The sequence below is a fragment of the Meles meles genome, chromosome 17 (assembly GCF_922984935.1).
Source record: "Meles meles chromosome 17, mMelMel3.1 paternal haplotype, whole genome shotgun sequence".
Lineage (NCBI taxonomy): Eukaryota > Metazoa > Chordata > Mammalia > Carnivora > Mustelidae > Meles > Meles meles.
The window spans coordinates 24,571,222-24,593,314 of NC_060082.1; the positions used below are offsets into that span (position 1 = coordinate 24,571,222).

The window sequence follows — 22,093 nt, forward strand, 5'->3', positions numbered from 1 at the left end:
TCTGCCTTGAACAGACCTGTGCAAAGACATGATTTTGGAGCTGAGGTAGTCTTCTTACAACACCAAACGGTTGGGAGCAAATTCTCCATGGTGTTTCTATTCCTACTGTGACAGCTTTCATTTTGGATTATTTTTTCAAGAATGTTTGCATAGCAAACAGTTTTGAAACTTAGAAACAATATTTCCCTTGGACAAGAAGGCGTATTTGTTTTCTGACTCAGATAACAAAGCCAATGCCCTCCTCCAGTACAAAGGTTGGGCATGTTTGCTGGCTGTCTACTTATAAGATTTGGGATTTCCTACCTTAGGGTTACTCAGCTGTGAAACAACCTGAGTGTGTGCAGAGCATCTGTCTGACCTACTCCAGAGAAGCCCTGAGGGTTTGCAGGACCCAGAGAACCACTGTGAGTGTGAAGTTCATGTCACCTGCTATGCTAAGACCAATAAAGTCCTCTGTCTCTGATCCAGGAGTTCAATGTCTTCTGCCAGCAGCTGGGAAGCTGTTAACCCTTGAACAATGCAAGGGGGTTGGGGTGATGACCCCCACTCAGTCAAAAATCCACATACAACTTTGGAATCTCCCCGAAAACTGAACTTACTAATAGCCTACTGTTAACCAAAAGACTTACTGATAAACAAACAGAATTAACCCATGTTTTGTATGTGACATTGTATCCTCACAATCAAGCTAGAGAAAAGAATGTTAGTAAAAAACCATATGGAAGAGAAACTACAGTACTGTATTGTATTTACTGAAAAAAAATCCGTATGTAAGTGGACCCACACAGTTTAAATGTTCAAAGGTCCACTGTACTTATTTTGCAAGCAGGGTGAAGTATCAGGCCTCACAGTTCCTGACAAACCCAAGTTTGATGACAAGAGCCAGCTTGCTGAGAACAGTAGAGCAAAAGAATGGAACTTCTGGCAGAACCACAGTTCCAATCTTGGAGTATCTACCTCCAGATTTATTACATGATTAAAACACACCCACCCAAGGGGCGCCTGGGTTCCTTAGTTGGTTAAGTGTCGCACACGTGGTTTCGGCTCAGGTCATGATCTCAGGGTCGTGATTTTGAGCCCTGTGTTGGGCTCTGTGCTCAGGCAGAGTCTATTTGAGGCTCATGCTCCCTCTCCCTCTGCACCACCCCCCAACAAAACCCCAAAGCACACACACCCAATAAAATATATTCAGCTAGTGAACACATTGTATCTAAAGTTATGAAAATTTTTTGTGAGATTCATTATTTACATGATGAAAGTGAAGTCACCATTTGCTGATTTGAGTACCAAGAAAAAAATTTAGAATATCTATTTGAAGAGATGTTCTTTTACTTACCCTTCTCATATTTCCTGTAAAATCTGTTGTAACTCAAGTTCAACTCTTAGGCAATCAGAAATTTTTAAAAAAATTTTTAAAAATTTTGATACATCAAAAGAGATCATTCTGCTTGAGAATATATTTAGTTCTTGAGAAGCAACTTCCTCATCTTGTCACCATGTCCTGTGATGCTAACCACTTTGGACTTCTTGGAGGTCCGCAACCCACCAGATGCTTGCCCACCTTTACAAATATGAAAACTGTTTTCTCTTACTCTGATATTCTTACTCACCTTGCTATCTTAGAGAAGTTCTCTCTATTCATTTAAGTGTCAGGTAAACTTATCTCTCTTTGTTTTGTCAAGTCATTCCCCGCCCAAATTATCTGCTCCTGCTTTTCTCCATGTTATTTCACACACACTAGTGTTTCCATCCCACGTGTGTCACATTCTAACTTGTACATACACCTGTCTCCTCCATCACGTTTTGCCTTGTTTCAGAATTTTGCCTGTGTCATGTGTGGTTGTCTACACCCACTCATCTCTTCATTAAACAAATAGTTATTGAGGAGCTGCTGTGTGCTAGCCACTCTTCCTGGCAATGGGAATACAGCTGCACAAAAGTCACATGGAGACATTTCCTTTGTGGAAATTACCTTCTAGTAAGAGTAGCAGAGTAAAAACAATAAATCAGTGGAGAAATACGATAGCAAAACAAGTAGCTTGAGATTAGTGCTATGAAGAAAAAAATGCAAAATAATTTTGAAATAAAAAGTAATGAGAAAATCCAACTTGGATAGAGCAGCCAAGAAATGCTTTTCTGAGAAAGTGGCATTGCAGCTCTGACTTGAACGGTGAGAATGAGTGGGTCGTGAGAAAGGCCAAGAAACACACTCCAAAGCAGATAAACAGTGGAAAGGCTTGGGAAGGGCGCTTGGGGACAAGGTGTCTAGACAATAGTGAGAAGGTGAAAATTCTATAAGAAATATCAGAGAAATGGAGAGAGGAGGTGCATGAGTCATGGGAAGGGGTTTAGAATTTGTTCTGAAAACAATGGGGAAAAAATCACTGAATATTTTTATTCAAAGGATCGATGTAATCTAATTTACATTGCTGAGAAATCTGGCTGGCTACTGTGAGTGAATTACCCTGCCAGATGCTTGGAACAATGGTTCAGATCAAATATTACAGTGTCTTTGGCTAAGGCTGAAGTATGGCATGCAAGCAAGTAGATGGACTGGAAATCAGAAGGGTTCATGGACTGAGTGTGGTTAATGAGAGAAAAGAGGGTATTGGAAATAATCCGCAGATTTTGAACTTGAACAAGTAGCTGAGTGATGGTGAGGAAATGGGAGAAGGTGGATTTTTGAAGGAATATCAAGAGCCCATTTCCCACATACTAGTTTTGAGATAGCGATTTAATACCCAAAATAAGATGTCAGAGAAGTAAATGGATATTAGAAAAAAGATGGATTTCTGAAGAGAGATCTGGACTGAAGAAAAAAAATGTAATATATCTGTATCAGCAAATATTGTATTTAATATTATGGGTGAGATTGAATGGGATACCTCAGAAAGATATTTCTGTTTAAGAGGGAAAGATGTACCAGGACAGCAACTTGAGGCAAGGAAACAATTAGATGAGGAGTATTAGATCATTTATGATCAATTAAAACATCTCTAATTCAAACCAAATCAAAAAGGAATCTTATCAAGTAACATACACTTAAATCTAGACGTAAGGTACACGTCTGAGGTTGTGGATTCACTGCTTCCAAGATGCTGACAATCCTTAAGGATAGTTGTTATAGTTCACTTACTTTAGAGATAGCAAAACTGATCACACAGAGAAAAAACAACTTGTGCACGGTTGCATAATTAATAAAATAGAGAAGCCGGGCATTGACATCTAAGCTCATTTCTATCACACCACTCTGTCACAAAAAGTGAATTTAACCTTCCTCATTATGATATTATAAACCAATGAAGTTATGTTGATAAGTCCATTTTCTTACTAATGAAAAATAGGAGCCTCAAAAATATTTGATAATTTGTTCATGCTCACACTGATAATTAGTAGAGTCATGGTTAGTGTTCAAGTCTCAACTCTTACACAAATACTGTCTTCCCCAGAGCCCATGAGGTCATGTTTCCTATCTAGTCTTGGTCACTATAAAACAAATTTTAGTTTCTTCATTTACCGGGGGTTTTTTCTTAAATATTTATTTATTTATTTATTTGAGAATGAAAGAGCAAGTGTGAGTGGGAGTGTGGGGCAGAGAGAGAGGGGGAGAGAATCTCAAGCAGACTTGAACCCTCCATGGGGCTTGAATTCAGGACCCTGAGAGCATGTCCTCAGCCAAAATCAGGAGTCAGATACTTAATTGACTGAGCCACCCAGGCCCCCCTACATTTATTATCTTAAAACCTCTTAGGTATGTTAGTCCAAGTTCCTCATTTGGACTATCCTTTTCTTCCTTAACATTTTCCTACATCAAAAAGGCATTGGCGATCTCAGTATCTGTGGCAGCACAGGCTTTCAGGGAGCCCAGACCACTGGCATGGCTACTTACCATTATGTGCTGAGCCAGCCTTGAGCTTCAGGAACAATACTCATATTATTTTTATTATAAGATATGACAACTTTACTTTTTTAAAGGGAAATAAATTTGAAGGAAATATAAGCATGTATTTGGGTTTCTTACCTCTATCCTTAGACTTTGCTATCTCTAACTTTATAGAATCTTTAAAATTTTAATTGGTAATACACATATATCCCAATGACCTTGAGTTTTCCATTTACCCTAAATTATATAAACATATTCATTATCAAATAATAATAATGAAAATGAGTGGTAGTGAATAGTACTTTTTCATTAAATCTATCAGCTAATACTCATTCATGTTCCAACTCAACTTCATTCACCACACACTGATATCTTGTTGGTCTTAGGCATGTGGGTCAGTACTTATTTCGAGGATTATTTCAATATTCTTTTCCTTTTCATAAAGATAATTTGTAAAATAACTTCTGGTTCTACATGGTAATTTCCTTGTTAAAAAGTTTTATATTAAGCTTAATTCCTCTGGGTAAAGTTTATGATGTGCAAATTTGAAAGTAAAAAGACACAAATAATGGGTAGTGGCAGAAAATTGTACGTGCACATACAAAACATAGATACACATATTGCATAAAGTCAGTCACACCTTGCAAAGAACATGTGGTAATTCTTTTTCTTTTAATATTAGCTCTTTTGTTTTAAAATATAATATTTTTGTCTACTTAAGGAAATCTAAATACTTTCATTACCATGATTCTTTCACTTCCATTTTGCCTTTTAATTGACATGAAATATAAAATTGAAAAACAAAAACAAAAATATCCCAAGATGCATGTGCACACCTCTAACGAATCTTGAGATTTTTTTTAATCCTCCCAACTTTTCTTAATTACTTCATACTTGGAAATCCTGTCACAGCTTTCCTTGTCTACACACCTGGGATTTACATTCTCCCTCCTAATACACCATCACAAATGAAAACATTGTTTTTGGTTCCAAATGCATATTCAACAGCTGTTGAGGAAATTAGAAATGTGTGCTCATTTACTAAGTCTTAACACACTCAGACTTCAGCTTAGTAGTGTAACAAATTGAAAAAGTCCCAAACTGCAAAGTTCTACAAAAGATCACACTGAGCCAAGAATGAATTTATTTAGAGAAGAGGGGAATTGCTTAATCTTCCTGAGAAAAAGAGAGTTTACCTTTAGCAAATACTGAAGAAAAGTATATATTTATTAAACTTTTTTTATTGAACTTTTTGTCCCTTCAGATCATGCCATTCAAAGTTGACCTTTGTCTGACAATTCAAATGTCCTTCTAATGAATTTCACCTGCTCTCAAATATTAAAAATTCCCTTTCATGATAAATTTCCTTTCATGAAATTACCAGCCACTGAATTGGCCAAAGCACAGTTCTAATAGGTCTGTTTTACAGTGTGAGATCCAAATAAAAGTGCCCTCGTTATGGACCTTGAGGTCCAGCCACGTAAGTGAGTTTCCCAATCCAATCTGGGAAGAGCACTGCAGTCATTTCAATCACTGCATTGAGGTAGACCCACCAGCCTCATTCTAAATTTCCTCAAGTGCTTTTATTACATGGGTTTGGCAAATTGACAACTCAGAATAGATATAGTACTGATTTGTGTCTTCTCAGTGGTGTGGGTGGAACAGGGCTATGAAAGGAGGCCCTTGAAATTAGTATATTGACACTCATCTACTCCTGGAAGTGATCTTTTCCTCTCTATTAATCTCAGGTAAATATCTAACTGTGCTTTGTATGAGGTCATTCACAAAGATATTCTCTGTTTTTGTTTTCTTCTGTTTTGTTTTTAACATTTTTAGTGGGCCATTAGATTCAGGAGAACCTACATTTCTTGTTCTCCTATTAAAATAAAAATAAGGGACGCCTGGATGGCTCTGTTGGTTAACATCTACTTTCGGCTCAGGTCACCACACCAAGATCCTGGGATCGAACCCCACATTGGGCTCCTTGCTAACCAGAGAGCCTGCTTCTCCTTCTGCTGTTGCCCCTGCTTATGCTCTCTCTCTCTCTGTCAAATAAATAAATAAAATCTTAAAATAAAAAAGAATAGTCAAGACTTATTATGAGCTCCTATAAGGCTTTCAACTGCCTTCCATCTGCCGGTCTCATCTTTTGCTTCTTCAAATTGCAGGACTCAAACCTAATAGAAGTTTCAGCCTCCATATGACCCTTCATATGCTATGGCTTCAAAGCCTGGCTATGATTGGGGCACCTGGGTGGCTCAGTTGGATAAGCATCAGACTCTTCTTTTTTTTAAGATTTTATTTTCTTTTTTTTGACAGAGAGACACAGCGAGGAGGGAACAGAGCAGGGGGAGTGGGAGAAGGAGAAACAGGGTTCCCACTGAGCAGGGATCCTGATGTGGGGCTGGATCCCAGGACCCAGGGATCATGACCTGAGCCAAAGGCAGACGCTTAACGACTGAGCCACCCAGGCGCCCCAAGCATCAGACTCTTGATTTCACCTCAGGTCATGATCTCAGGGTCCTGAGATTAAGCCCCTCTTGGGGCTCCATGTTGGGCATGCAGTCTGCTTGGGATTCTCTCTCACCCTCAGCCCCTTCCCCCACCAGTTCTCTCTTTCTCTCTAAAAATAAATAAATAAATAAATAAATAAAACTGGTTATGATTTACAAACAAATGGTGCCCTCAACATACTCGTTATATTGCTGTTAAACATAAAGCAATGCATGATGGATCCCTACAGAAAATGTGCCTCTAAGAGTTTACTTTTTCTAAAAGAAATTAAATCTTATGGCCCCTTCCCCCATTTCCCTCTCTCTCTCTCTTTCTCTTTCTCTGTCTCTGTCTCTTTCTCTCTCTCTCTCAAATAAATAAATAAATCTTTGGGGCGCATGGGGTGGCTCAGTGGGTTAATCATGGTTTTGGCTCAAGTCGTGATCTCAGAGTCGTGAGATTGAACCCTACATCAGGTTCCACACTTGCATGGAGTCTGTTGAAGAGTCTCTCTCCTTCTTCCTCTCCCTCCTCCTCTGCCCCATTCCCCACTCCCACCAGCTAGCTCACACTCTTTCTCAAATAAATAAAATCTTCTAAAAAATTAATTAATATGAATTGTTTTAAATCATCCTTTCTGAAATCATCCTTTATATAAATATAAATCATCCTTTCTGAAATATTTGTGCCCCTGATATTAAAGAACTTTCATGGAAAATTAGAATAATTCTATATTTTCCATGTGAGTACCCACTTGCAAGCTAGAGGCTGTTTAGCTCTCCTAAAAGAGAAAGCAAATCTTAACATCAATATTCATTCCTTAAACTTCAAATATTAGAAAATTCTAATTACATGAAAAACTGAATGTTTGACATCATTATATTTAGAAAACTTAAAATTAATCTCAGAACTCTGAAATCCATTTTTAAAAACAAAAATGAAGTTGTTGCATGCTCACCAATTTCTTATAAAAGTAATAGAGTTTAGAAAACCAAATCTGGTATATTTCTTTTCATTATTTTTGTTTCACAAGGACAAAATGTAAAAATCTATATGAATTTTAAGTGCAAATCACTGGTCACTCTTATAAAAAAATTTTGTTCAGTAATATTTATAATTGAGTTTGAAGGCAAATAATACAAGTATTTATCCATTAATATTCCACCTAAGCTTAGTTCTAAAAATATTTTATTGTAAATAAATGAATACTTAAACTACATATAGAAGTAGTTTTTGTCAAGTTTTGGTATCTGATGCCAAGTGAACAAAGATGGAAAACCCTACTCCTTCCCCTAGTTTTTTATATATTTTCTTTGTATGGTTTCTAGTCTTAAAGATTACACTCACACACACACAAAGACACACACACACTCACATATTTTAGGTTCCTAAGAATCTGTAAAGAGAACAATGTTTATAAGAAACAGTAAGTTAATGTAAGTTACTGGTATATAGGCCTCTGCCAACTATAATAAAACATTCCTTATTTAGAAAAAATATATATTTCTAGGTCAATATGCAAATGTCATTTGAAAGCATTTTGTTTTTTAGAATAAGTTGTTTCTCTTCAGTGGTTTTACAAATATCAGCTGTGTTGGTATAATATGTTTGCAAGCAAACCAAATTTATGGGCCAAAGTGACTTGTAAAAATATATCTATATATGAATCTTAAATTTGACTCAATAAGCACACTGATGGTTCCTGCAGGTGGAAATGTCTCAACAATGGAAGCTCTTCAAATGTCTCCAATTGTCTCAATATGTCACACTCTCAATAGTCCTTGTGTTACCATACCTGAATGTACATCCTGAACAGGTGTATATGACGTGTGTGAAAAAGGCTGGAGATTGTCAGACCTAGAGAGGATCCAAAAATAGAAAAGAAAACTCTATTAGTAATGCAGTTAGATCAGACTTCCCACTTTCATCATAAGAACAGAATAAAATCAAATATTTAACAATAATTCTATTTGTAACCCTGAATTAGCCAAATTGACCAATTCATTCATTTCTAAAAAATGTCACATATTTTATAGAGACAAGTTACACTCTCAACACCAGACTATGTGTAATTAACCTATGAATTGATCACATAACTTTAGTAAAGTGTTAGCTTTTGATAAATTTCTGTTTAGAAAAATGAGTTTAGTCCTCTAATTTTAGAAAACATCATCAAACCTTGGCCAAATCTTATTATTCTTTGAAAGTGAAACATCCCGAATCCTGTCACTTATTCGTGTAGCATCAGCTATCTTGTTCAAAGATCCAGCAAAGACAGGTGAGGTTGTATAGATCGCTGAGTCTGAATGAGGATGTGAGCAAAAAACAGTGCTTCTGGTGAGATTTCGGCCCTTCCAACCATCTAAAGGTTTCTATTTTAGTTACCAGAAAGAGGTCAGAACAAACTTCTTCACTGAAACCTCTCGAGTGCAGAAGTGTTAGTTTCCTGCCCTTATGACTCCAGCAAATATAATAGTTGCATGATCTCACTTAGTATGAAAAGAATGAAACAGATATCATCTTGGTACTAGCTGTTCTTTTGACAAGTGCACAAGCCTTTAACCTAGCTCTAATTGTCATTAGAAATAAAATTATTTATACTCTAATCCAATAAATGACTAATCACTAGATTTTTCATATGTATTCCCAATAATTGTCTTTTTTCTAAAGTCACAAATGTCTTATTTTGCATGCTAGATGCAATTGAAATGTAAAAATGACTAGCTGATTCATGAAGAACGGTAGAAATTACTTGGGCAAGATGTTTTTCTTACTGCTATTTGAAGTGGTTTAAAAAGGAACTAAGCTTCTTGGGAAACCCTGCCTTTCAGCAAGTTCCTTAGTCCATCTGTGACCCATGAACTACTGAAGATGCAATCTTTTAAAAAAAGACACAGAAGATGAATGTTTACATTAATTTATTCATTCTTCTGTAGAAATGTATCACTATATATCAGTCAGACTAAAGGGGATTCTCCAGCCATGATAAAGCATGGTCACAAGATACTTTATGAAAAGTAAATGTCATTCCCTATGACATAACTCTTCACTCCATTTCTTGAAATTAGTTATATATGTGATTATGTACATAAATATCATTTTTATCTATTTAGATCCCACACAACATAAAGAGCATAGCTTAATGATTAGGATTTTAAGAGACCTGAAATCACTGTCTATAATCTGTAATCAATATAAAATTTTTTATCTCTAAACTTTCTAATATTCTCTATTGATCCTCACATAAAACTTTCTTCATACCCTTTATGATTCTCATAGCCTTTTCTGCACCATTTCATGTTTCCATACATTATGCCTATCACAACTCCATACAGTGCTTTCATAATTTTTAAAATATGATTAATTTTTTAATTTTGTTTTTAAAATTCTTATGAGAAATGACTAGAATTGTAATGTTTCCCTGATGTCATTCCTATAAAAATAATGGGTCACAATCATTGGAAAACAATCCATAATGATGCAATTAGACAAAGAAATGTCTGAGCAGAATCTACATTAGAATGAACATAAAAAAAAAGAGTCAAGCCTGGCTGAACCCAAAGGACAAGCTATGTGAGGAACACACTTGAATAACTAACATAGACAAAATCGTGTAAGCACTGGAGGCAAAGCTATATTTTTACCTTTGATGGGTTGCCGGATTAATAAAAGTAATTTCACAAAGTTTACTATGGGATTTCTATGAAGAACAGATTGGAGGTACAACATAAAACTTCTTTGATTTCTACATGACCTTTTGATGTGTTTCTGTTTTCCCCTTAGCTTTCAAACCCTGACTCCAGCACACAAAGACATACCCTATCCATCTTCCCTGCTGTGTATTTTCTTCACAATACCTATCACATCCAACACATGTACATATCCATTCATTTGTTTAACATATGCCCTCAATTAGATCATAGTTTCCATAAGGTAAGACATTTTTTTCTTTGTTTTTCTCCATTTTGGTAACCCCAGAAACCAGAATGTTCTCTAGCAAGCAGTAAAATACAATTAATAGTAGTCAAATAACAATATGCATGAATTAATGACTGATTTAAGATAGAAATATTCAAATGTTTTGTTATAAAAGAAACTGCAATAACTATATACCAGATATGATCTAAGGAAATATATAATTATATCTAAGAATATCAAAATGATGAAGTTTTAGAATACTGGTGAGGTTTGGTGGGGTGAGGTCTAGAGCCAACAACCAAGAAAGAATTCTTGAGACATTTTTGGTGGAAAATGGTCGTTTTATTAAGGCACGGGGATAGGACCCGTGGACAGAAAGAATGGTTGCTGTGAGGTATGGTTGATTATATATTTGGGAGTTGGGGAGGTGAGGACAAAGGGGGTGTCCAGAGGACTGTCCTATGTCCTATTGCTCTCGGGATACTGGAGGCCTGGTTATTGTCAAGCCAAGGCTCTTTTTCCCTCTAATGAGGCACCAACATGAAGACAGTTGGGAGTTTCCCAGAGGAATGTTACATTCCTCCTATCACACATCCTTGTCCATGGGCTTCAGGTTCAAAAGAAATTCAATCTTACTTACATTTCCTTCTGCCTCAGCTTCCCTCAATTTCTTGGAGGGGAGGGTGATGTTAGGGATCCAGGAAACTTATGGGGCTCTGGAAGTTCAGTTACTGATAAGAAAGCTTTTTCCTTGTAAGTCACGAAGACATTTGCAAACTGAGGGACACTCCAGTCCTGTGGGACTGTGATCTTTATCACAGTGATCTCTAGAAACCATTTGTTCTTCCCTTAACCAGCCTGGAATGCCTGAGGAATGTCACACATAGCACATGAGGGGGTAATGTAGGGTGCCAACTTCTGCTTTGCCCTCAGCTAGCTTTCTGCTTCCTCATCAAAAGTTTCTAGAAAAAGGAATTCTTAACCAGGCCATTGTGGGAGATGGACAGTTTCGGAGAAGGGCATAGGCCTTTCAAATGTCAGGCCTGGCAACCACTCTACCTTAGGATGCCTGCAGGAAGTTGCCTTCCCTGCAGCTTTCTTAGCCCAGACAGCTGCCGTGTGATCTAGGAGATGTCTGCATTGTCCTCTAAAGCTATGTTTAGCAACACAGAACAAGTGAACCCCACATTGTGTCTTTCCCATCATCAGACTGTTCTGTTTTCTGTAAGACCCCTTGCTACACACCACTTGCTTGAGAAACAGAGTAATAAAGATTTGTGATTATCCAGAAGCATGAGTAAAGGTGGGAGCAAAGAGCAGCAAAGGGTCTTTGTCTCTGACTGTTGGTCCCCCTGTCTCCTGTCTTTCACAGCAAAGTCGGGAATAATCTTCCACCAGTGGGTACAGGGATTGCTGGCCATTCCATGCATTTATACAGAGTTAAAGCTGAATTCTGAGCAAGAAGTTATTCAATTTTATGAACAACCGTAAATAACAAAATAATATTTAGTGTTTATATTCTGGTTTTTTCCTTCTGTTGAGTAACAATATATGCTAACTCTATTGGAACTTACATAAGTATTAATACATAAGAAAATAATCCCACATTACTCCACAGATTAAAATAAACCACTCCTACCATTTTGGCACATGCATTCACGCCTTTAAAAATAATTTTGGGGACGCCTGGGTGGTTCAGTCATTAAACATCTACCTTCAGCTTAGGTCACGATACCAGGGCCCTGCGATCAAGCCCTGCGTCAGGCTCCCTGCTCAGGGGGAGCCTGCTTCTCCCTCTGCCTCTCCCTTTGCTTCTGTTCCCTCTTTCATTGTGTGTGTCTCTCTCTCTTTCAAATAAATAAATAAAATCTTGTAAAAAAAATAATAGTAATTGTGAAAATATAGTTGTAATCCAACAGCATTAAAAATGTTAGTATATTTGTTTTCCTTTATATATATTGTATATAGCATTATCTATCATTAGCTTTTCAAAGATCATTAAAAACTCAGCCTTTCCATCTAATTATATTCTTTATATTGTCCCCAAAATATTGTGGTTTCTTCTGAATGTTGGTAAGTTCAAAGGTTTTAAAATTTCTTCAAGTTACTCATTCAGTCAAAGTTGTGGAAAATATTTTTGGAACTCCTACTATGTGTCAGACACTCAGCTGTGGTGATCACTGAATAAAAGCCTGGGTTTTGCACACAGAGGGCATGTTTTCTTATGAAGAGGGAGCAGACATTAAACAGTAAACAATGAAAGAATATATTATAATTATGTATATGAAGGGCAGAGATAGGTCCATGAGATTGTAACTGGGGAACCATATTACGTGTCCTTGTAAATATAGATTTCATAATAAAAGTAAAGAGGCTTCCAATATACATATACGCTTTTGTATAAACTTATTATATATATGTATACATATAGTGCTATTTATAATTTAAAAAAGGAAAAAAGAGAAATTCACCAAAGTATGGACATGTGGTTATGTGAACATCAACATTTTAAGACCGTTAATAGTATATATTAAAATATTATTAAATTTGGTAATGCTAGGAAAAATGATAATTTATGGTGAACATCATGAGCATTTTATTTTTTTTAAAGATTTTATTTATTTTTTTGACAGACAGAGATCACAAATAGGCAGAGAGGCAGGCAGAGGGAGAGAGAGAGGAGGAAGCAGGCTCCCTGTTAAGCAGAGAGCCCGATGTGAGGCTCAATCCCAGGACCCTGGGATCATGGCCTGAGCCAAAGGCAGAGACTGACAGATTCCTGTCCAAATCCTTCCCTTTTTAAAGGGATTGAAACTGTGTTGGGTCTCCACAGACCTCCTCTGCTTCTGCTAATTATCAGTTCTGGGGTGTCAGCTGACGTGGGTCCCCTTGGATATCCGCATTGGAGATCTCCTAGCTGTAGTACGTTAACTGCTTGCGTCATTGCTTGACACAGGTTTCTGCTTAACATGAGAGACTCCGTTTTGCTCTCTACACCACCTCAAGAATTTTTTTTAAGGGAGAAAATAATATAACCCACTAAAATTATATACCCACTAATATATATATTATATATAGATAATATATGCCCACAAATATAAATACATAATATACATATTACATATATATAAAATATATACCCACTAATATAACCCACTAAATATATTATTAAAAATAATATAACCCACTAAACGTTTCTCTTGGGTCAGAGTTAATGTGCTAGTTCAAGATGCCCTTTAAAATTCCCCAACTGTCCTTGTATTAAGGTCTGTGACTTTAACAAGGAGTACTTTCAAGGCATTTCTGCAAATACATTAGGTTTATGCATCCCTTCCTCCAACTCTGCACCCTCCCCATTTCTTCCTCTCACCCCTGCCCAGTTTATGATTTTTGTAACATTGTTAAACATTTATATGAATGCAGGTTAAATATTTAAATAGATTTAAGTTGTTCTCTAACGCGAATACTAAGAATGTATGCATCATAGTAGAACCATCTGAAAATACATGTATCCCATTACTTGAAACAGCAAAAAATTATCCCCGGATGGGTCACATACAGGTTATATGATTGTCAATAAAATATAGACATTCAATCTTTACCTGTTTAACTGCATGATGACAAACAAATCTGAACAGCATGCAAAAGTCCCAAAATTCTGAATCTGTCTTGCAAGCGGTTGAGACAGTTTTATACCCTGATGCTTCCTTCCTTGCTTACATGCATTTGACTGGCTAGGATATTTGTAAGCAATACTAGGGTTATTTTGCAACCCCAGTCTCCGCTTCCTCTTTTCAAGCCTCTGGCTGGCATCTCACACAGCTCGAAACGGGCATCTTCGGAGGTAAAGCCTCCCCAGCGATTCCCAAACGGATTCCCATTAGAAGGAGGTCCCTGCTCTTAAAACGCTGATCACGTTCTCGACCTGGTGCAGAGTAAAACACTCTCTGGTTCAACTCTTAGGGACTAAGAGCACAGCATCAGAGACCTAAACTTTCTGCCACTGCTTGGCTGCAGAACCAGCAGGAACCCGTGGCCAAGAAGCGTCACCCTCTCTCGGGCGGACACCGAGGGGAGCTCTCCAGCTCCCAGCTCCTCCTGCTTCTCCCCCCACCTCCAGAAAAAGGGACACAGAAAAATAAAAGCCCAACTTGAAAGTGTGTCTCATGTAAGCCAAAGGGTTCCCAACCTCACTCTTTGCTTCAACTTCAACCTTGTATTCCAAGCTCCAGCTCCAAGTTGAAATCCAGCTGTCTTTCCCCCACCCCATCTCCCCAGGTAGAGGGGCGAAGAAATCTCCAGGCTCGGTCGCCTGTTGCTAGCCCTCTGCTGAAAGCGTCCTTGGCGGCACAGCCTCGCAGACCTAACTGTCCCCCTCACAAGCCGGAGTTTCAGGCTATAATCTAGCAAAGCGCACTTACCTAACAGGGTAGGGCTGGGCTTTACTGGAGTAGACTAAGTTAAGAAGGAAGGATCTGACTGCACTGAAAGTTGCGTTGTGTGTGTGTGTGTGTGTGTGTGTGTGTGTGAACCCCCCCCCACTCCCTTCCACCCCTGCGCAATATCACCAGTTCTCCAAAGAGGAATCTTGAATTGGTGAGTTATGCCAAGCCCTCATTTCTGAAACTAGAGTGGTGGCATCTGATGGCACTTGTCAGGCAGGACGACCAGACTAGGAAGGAGACCAGGTAGAAACTAGGGACATGTGAGGGGCGCCAAGTGGTGCAGACCACAGTCTCAGCCCTGCTCTGATGGGCTGCTGGGGGGAGCGAAGGGGGGAAAGCCCTTGAATCCTGAGACTGGGGGGTGGGGTGACGCTGCAGCTGTAGTACTTTTATGTCTGGAAACTAAATGGGCTTTTGAATTTAAAAAAAAAAATTACTTAGGTCATCCTGTCAGTTATCAATGAGGACAGGGATAGTTCTTTCTAAGAAATTAAAAAGAGAGAGAAAAGGAAAGAAGAATGAAGGAAGAAAAAACATAAGGAAGGAAAGTTTAAACAGTACGTTCTCACCTCCATCCATCCCAATAAAAAGAAAATGTAGAAACCAGGAATTTGTTCTGATGGGGGCTGGCAGCGGAGGGGGTGTCACAGAGAAAACCCTAAAACCTTAGTATGCATTTGAGATTACAATACACGCAGCCTTGACATTTAATTAATACCATGTCCTTGTCAGTATGTGAAGTAAAAGCTGAGACTTAAGTGTTCTTCAACATACCTATACTTAAAGGGTAAGTGATAATCATAACTGTCAGGTAAACCCATTAAAAAATGTTCATAAAATCAAAAAACATTGACATATTAATGTACGTATTAAAAGTTGAGTCTGGGAGTTAAACAAGTGTGAAGAGTGAGGCAATAAAATTTTTCATACAAAATCTGTCCCTGATTTCCAATTTATTAGAACCAAGATAATCAGTACTTCCTTCCGATAGCCCTCTTCCTCTGAAATGAGCACTCTGTGTCCAATTAGCTGTTCACCAGCTAAATTCACAAAATCAGAAATGTACTAAATATGATGCCTGAATTGAAATGCAATGTCCAAAATAATATGTTCCTGTGTGATTTGAGATATTGTAAGAAAAAAGTGGTGCGCTTTAAACTCCCACTCTTCTTCTTACCATCGAGTGGCTTCTAGTGCTTAATGTCCTGCTAAACCCATAAATATTCATTTACGAAAGTCTTCCTTCAGTCATGCAATTACTTTCAATGAACAAATGCTGGGCTGAACAGCCTTGTGAAGATAAGAGACTAGTGAACCTTCTCAGATGCGGAAACTGTCGCAAGGTTTCTTTTAAGCTTACTCTTAGATAAACATTTAAAATTTGACTTTTCAAATGGCACAAGAATGTGTGTCAAGAAGCATTAATGGGATGGGGGGATGGTTAATGTTTCCTATAACATGTTATATAAAGGAGGACAGAAATAATGTAAAAGGTGATGGGATAATCCATTATGTGAGCTCTATCTTAGTAGCACAATTGCAAGTAATATACTAATTAATGAAAAGTCATGTAGATCTTTGAGTTCTGAAGGTAACAAAAATATCTTTAAAATGAGATAATGCTGAAACAAAGCTTACTAAAAATAATACTAGCAAGAAATTTCTAATAAAATATAAGAAGAATAACTTATCAGAGGTTATTTCAGGAAGCAAGATGACTGTGAGAAAAATATGTCCAAGATGCAAACGGATATTCCATGATCTTCCAAATCAAGATAGTGATGAGCTGCAGGGTGGTGGAACTTTGAAAAAATCAGCAGTTCCTGGTAGCATGTAACCACCTAAAAACTAGTTACACAGAAAGCCATGAACCCCCAAGGAAAAGAAAAAATGTGCGAGAGGTGCCTTTTATTTTGGGGGAAGGAGGCTTATTTGTAATGATCCTTAGGCAGACAAAGTGAAATTTACTGACTGTACATGCCCACACAGCGGGGGGCAAACAGAAGCTGTGTAACCCCGGGGAACAGGAGGTGAAATACAGATAAATCTGCAAAGAGAAGTAAAAGGATGTGTTGAAGACAAGAGATAAAGAGACAACTACTGAGCAAGGCTCTAGTCATCCTGAAAGATTCAGCAGCAAGAATAATTTAGGCTGCTGGGAAGGATCCAATGAGAATTCAAGAGGGCACTGCTTCTGAAATCCTGCTCTGATCTTCCCACTCTCAGTTCTTTAAGAGTTACCTGCGCTGGGAACATGATTATTGGGATTAATAGTATTCCATCAGTGTGTTTCACTAGGATTTCCCTTGAACTCTCTCACTCGCAGCAACTGAGGGAGGCGTAGTAAGGAAGCCCAGCACAGCCAACGCCCCCAAATAAACCACTATGGTCACTTTAGGGTGACCAAATCGTCAGCAGTTTGCATGGTGGGGGGGTGGTGGTCGAAGGGCTGAAGATGCGGATGAGGCCGAGTCGCCGGGCGCTTTCGGGGGCGCTGTGCCGAGGCTCAGGCAAGGGGGCCCGGAACCGTGGTTATGAGCTGCGGCGGCGGCAGCAGGAGCCCTCCCAGGTGCGGTTTTCTCCAAGAATGCTGCAGCCCGCGACTCGAGGCCATTCACTTCCAACCGAAACCTCAGCTCCAAATGCCTTGTTTTAGAAGCTAGAGTTCGGGAGCTTCCGAGGACGGTTCCTGGGGGAGCGGGTGACAGGCTGTGAGGCTCCGTGTCCTCTCCGATTCCTGCACAGTTACCGAGGGAGAGTGTGCTAGAAATGGCTTTGCTGCCGAACGCAGGATCTTGCCATTTTCGTATCCCGATACGGCACACACGATCGCCTGATCGATCGGGTAAGATTAGCTTTATTCCTTCTCTCTTTTCCTCTCCCTGGTCCCATCCCTTCTGCCCAAACCCGAAACCCCCGAATCCTAGTTTCTCCACCCCACCCCGCCCCCCACTAAACGCCCCTCTCGGAATTGCTCGTGTGACTTAGGGGCTGGTAATTCTCTTTGTAGATGATTTATATTTTGGCTGTGAAATGAGTCCCCCTTCGCCACCCTCGGTATCCTCCTTAGAGAAGATCCCTCCCTCCCCATGGGTTTACTCTCCGAGCTTGGATCTGGAAAAAGAGCGCCATGGGAGTCTTTTTCCCTCTGCCCTGTGTTCTTCCAGACCCTGGAGTTTAAGATTATCCTTTTCTCTCTCTCTCTCTCTCTCTGTTTAGAAATAGGACGGAAAGGTACAGTGGAATTTTATTTCTTGCATACCGAGGCGTTGAATGATATTCTTGGTAAGTAATCTTATTTTCTGCGGTTGAAAAGGAAACACATTGGTTCTCACTGCCCCATCCCCCACTCCATTCATTTATTTGCTCTGTGCATAAATCACAAGCTGGATCAGAGGAAATTTTCTTTTCCTCCTTCCTAGGATAATAACAGCGTATAAGGGTGAATTTAAACTAGGGGGCTTTTAAGAAGACAATATGAAGGCTTCAAGGCTTTTTTTTTTTCTTTATGATTTTATTTATTTATTTGATAGAGAGAGACATAGTGAGAGAAGGAATACAAGCAGGGGGAGTGGGAGAGGGAGAAGCAGGCTTCTGGCTGAGGAGGGAGCCTGACGCGGGGCTTGATTCCACCACTCTGGGATCATGACCTGAGCAGAAAGCAGATGCTTAATGACTGAGCCACCCAGGCACCCCAAGGCTCTTCATTTCTTAAGTTCACAAGCTACACACATGTCAAGCTGATTCCCAATTGCTTGCTAGAAGAGTATTTAAATAACTTCTTTATTTCTTACTGCCTTTTCTTTCTGGAAATAAAGTAGTTTCAAGTAGTAGCCTCACATCCAAGGTTTTCATATTCTTTGGCCATGTTCTAAAATCCCATTCCGGAAATAAGAACATGTATTAGGCTAAAGTTTAATAAGTAAGCTTTAAGCTAAAGGTAAGTTAAATCTATAGTCCCCTTACTAATGTATACATCTTTGTTCCAATTCTTGTACCAGAATCAAATTATTAACATCCAAGATAGCTGTTTGCATGTTGTGAAGATACCTATACATTCAGAAAGCCCTCTGGTTTTCATGAGTCTAGAGCACCCCAACCTGCATTTGCTTGAAGAGTGTAAAAGTGGGAGGAAACCAAACAGCCCTGGAGTGTGCTTACATCATATGTCACTAATTGTGCAGAATAGTACATCTCGCAAATTGTGTGAACTTGGTTTATCAAGTGTTAGCTGACCATTGGGGATGTGACAAACTAAAGGAGAAATACTCTAAGAGAAATTATTGAAATTTTGAGTTATAGAGTATATTTTACTGGTGTAGTATCTGCATTATTTTTTTCTTCCCTTGTTGTTATACCTTATACTACACATCTCTTATTCCCAAGTTTTAATGATAAAGAATAAACTAACTTACATGAAATTCCTCATACAAATAGGATAGCCTTAATCCAAAATATGATATTAGAATTCCATTGATAAAAATAGACTTCATTTCAGTTCATCAATTTTCTAGAAATCTAGGAAATCCCAAAAGAAAGATAACCAAGTGTCATATTTCAACAGCAAGGCAAACTGTGCATGGGCTCACTCAAGTATCTAGTCTTTATTACTAACAAAATTGTCCAGGGGGAAAATTTCACGTGTATAACTTTTTTTTTCTTTCTCTCCTTAGGCTGTGTGCCAGCCCTAAAAAGGATCTAGAGCAGAAATTCTTCTTCAGTCATCTAATTTTACCCAAAAGATTACTTCTGTGTTGTGTCTCTGTTTTACACAGGCTGACAAATGTTGGTAGGGGGATCTCAGGTCCACACAAGAAGGATGAATGTCCTGAATTACATTTGTTCCAGATGCAACCTTAACAACTGTGATATATAGAGAGCATACTTTTTCATACATGATCTTCTTATACTGTCTAAACCTACTTACCTAAATTGCTATTCAAAGAAATACAGCTATTTGTTGAGAACCCAACCTGACTTAAGTTAGAAAATGTAACATTAAAATTTTTATTCTATATGTGAAATAAATGTAAGGTTGCTGTTCTTTTAAATATTTGGAGAATAAAAAGTACAGGATAAAAATATTAATTTGGTGACCCATTGTTCCTTAACTTTAACATATTTTTTTTAAGATTTTATTTATTTATTTGACAGACAGACATCACAAGTAGGCAGAGAGGCAGGCAGAGAGAGAGAGGAGGAAGCAGGCTCCCTGCAGAGCAGAGAGCCCGATGTGGGGCTCGATCCCAGGACCATGGGATCATGACCTGAGCCGAAGGCAGAGGCTTTAAACCACTGAGCCACCCAGGCGCCCCAACTTTAACATATTTTATAGCACTTAACTATCTAAGTATTTGAGTATTATATTAAATCATATGATGACATTTGATGAACCTCAAAATAGAACCATAGGCCTTTACATCTCTTAGCTAGCTCTTACATGGTTTGTACTTAGACCATCTTAAAAGTTAGATATTTTAATTTTATACTGAACATGTCCTCTCCTGGATAATCTCAAGGCACATCTACTGTTGGTATCTTAGCAAATTTTATATTACTGGTATTGTTTTTGTTTGCTCTCATGGCTTCTTTTAAATGTATAGGTACAACCTAATATATTCCTTACCTGTTAATCCAGTAAAATGTCTGATCTAAAAGCAATGTTCAAGATATATTGTATTAGAGAAATTGCAAATCAGTTTGCTTGTGAATAAAAAATGTCAATTTTTTATTTTTTAAATTGGGATTTTTTTGTTTTATTTTATTGTTTAAATGTTAGACCATTTTAACCTTAAATTTATAACAAAAACATAGTAGTAGAAGTAAACTCAAACTGTCTTGCCTACAAAAGAGAGTCAGTTATATACATCACACACATGTGCATATATAATTTTCCTCATTAGAATATTTAGATTTATTCATTTTAGTCTCTGCTATATGTTTAATTTGGTTTTAGATCCCTTTGAAAGTGCCTAAAGTTTCTTAAATACATAAGTGTGAAAGTGTTTTCATGTCTTACTCCATAAGACGAATATGCTGCTAAATAAACAGAGCTCATATATTTGAGTCTCAAAATAATTACAATAGTCCTCTGCCTTATCCACAGAGAACATGTTCTAAGACCCCCAGGAGATACCTGAAACCATGGATGGTACAGAACTCTAAAATACTATGCTTTCTCCTACACATACATACTGTGATAAAGTTTAACTTACCTATTAGGCACAGTCAGAGTTTAACAATGTTAATAAAATAAAACAATTTTAAAAATATGCTTAATAAGAGTTATGTGAATGTGTCTCTCAAAATACTTATTGGACCATACTCACCCTTTTTCTTCTTGTGATGATGTGAGATAATAAAATGCCTATGTGATGATGAAGTGAGGGAATGACATAGGCATTGTGACATAGCGTTAAACTACTACTGACCTTGGGACTACTTGTCAGAAGGGGATCATCAGTTTCCAGAAACTGAAGCTGCAGGTAGGGTAACTGAACTAGGGGGAAGTGAAACCAGAGATAGAGGGAAATACTGTATGTTGGAACTTGAAGGGACTTTAATGCCACTGAGTCTTAACTCCTTCATTATGATGAAGAAATTGAGAACCGAAGAGGCTAACTGATTACTGTAATCATGTACTAACTGGTAATCCAAGGAATTTTAAATTTAGTCTTCCTAACTTCTTAGCTAGTATTCACTGTAAATCAATCAAATTCCATCACTAGCTGCTAAAGCAGGTATTGTTTGAATTGGGATAAGAAGTAGAAGAAAGAGAAGGTGGTACAATTGTAGGGGCCTGATTAGCCAGAGGAACTGTAAACCCTGGATATAGGAGCGGGCCAGGCCAGCTAGATGGAGACATCCAATCAATGGGGCACGCATATATTTACTGAGGTGAGTTGCAATCCCATTGGCCACCTGTGTGTGGGCCGGGCTCAACCACCTCTATAAAGGCTGGTCTGTGAGACTGGGGTGGGGGGGTAGCAGGAGGAGTTAGAATAGCCATTAGAGTAGCCATTAGAGTAGCCGTTGGGAGCCGTTAGGGTAGTGGTAGGAGTGATAGTGTCGGGATCCTCGAGAGTGACAGCGGCCTCTTCATCATTGGGAGCATAGGGAGTGGCATTGCTGGGAGCCTTGCCGCCCTAAGCAGCAGCACTGTCACGAGTCCAGGGAGTGGACTCGTCTGGGGAGCGGCCTCTTGGCAGCGGCCTCATTGCGAGTGGCCTTGTCTGGAGCGGCCTCGTCCCAGGGAGAGGCCCCGTCTGGAGCAGCCTCGTTGGCAGCAGCCTTATCACGAGGGACCTCGTCTGGAGCAGCCTCATCCCAGGGAGTGGCCTCATCCCGGAGCAGC

The 22,093-nt window shown here is 38.6% G+C and overlaps 1 protein-coding gene and 1 long non-coding RNA gene across 2 annotated transcripts in view; both read left to right on the plus strand.

The window, feature by feature from the left end:
* Window positions 1–22,093, plus strand: part of EIF2D (eukaryotic translation initiation factor 2D) — a 407,204-nt gene that overhangs the window by 228,740 nt on the left and 156,371 nt on the right. The gene's annotated exons all lie outside the window — the stretch shown is intronic.
* On the plus strand, window positions 17,000–19,869 carry LOC123927703. Its single transcript, XR_006815514.1, has 3 exons — window positions 17,000–17,584; window positions 17,959–18,024; window positions 19,413–19,869. It is a non-coding gene; the product is annotated as an uncharacterized LOC123927703 (long non-coding RNA).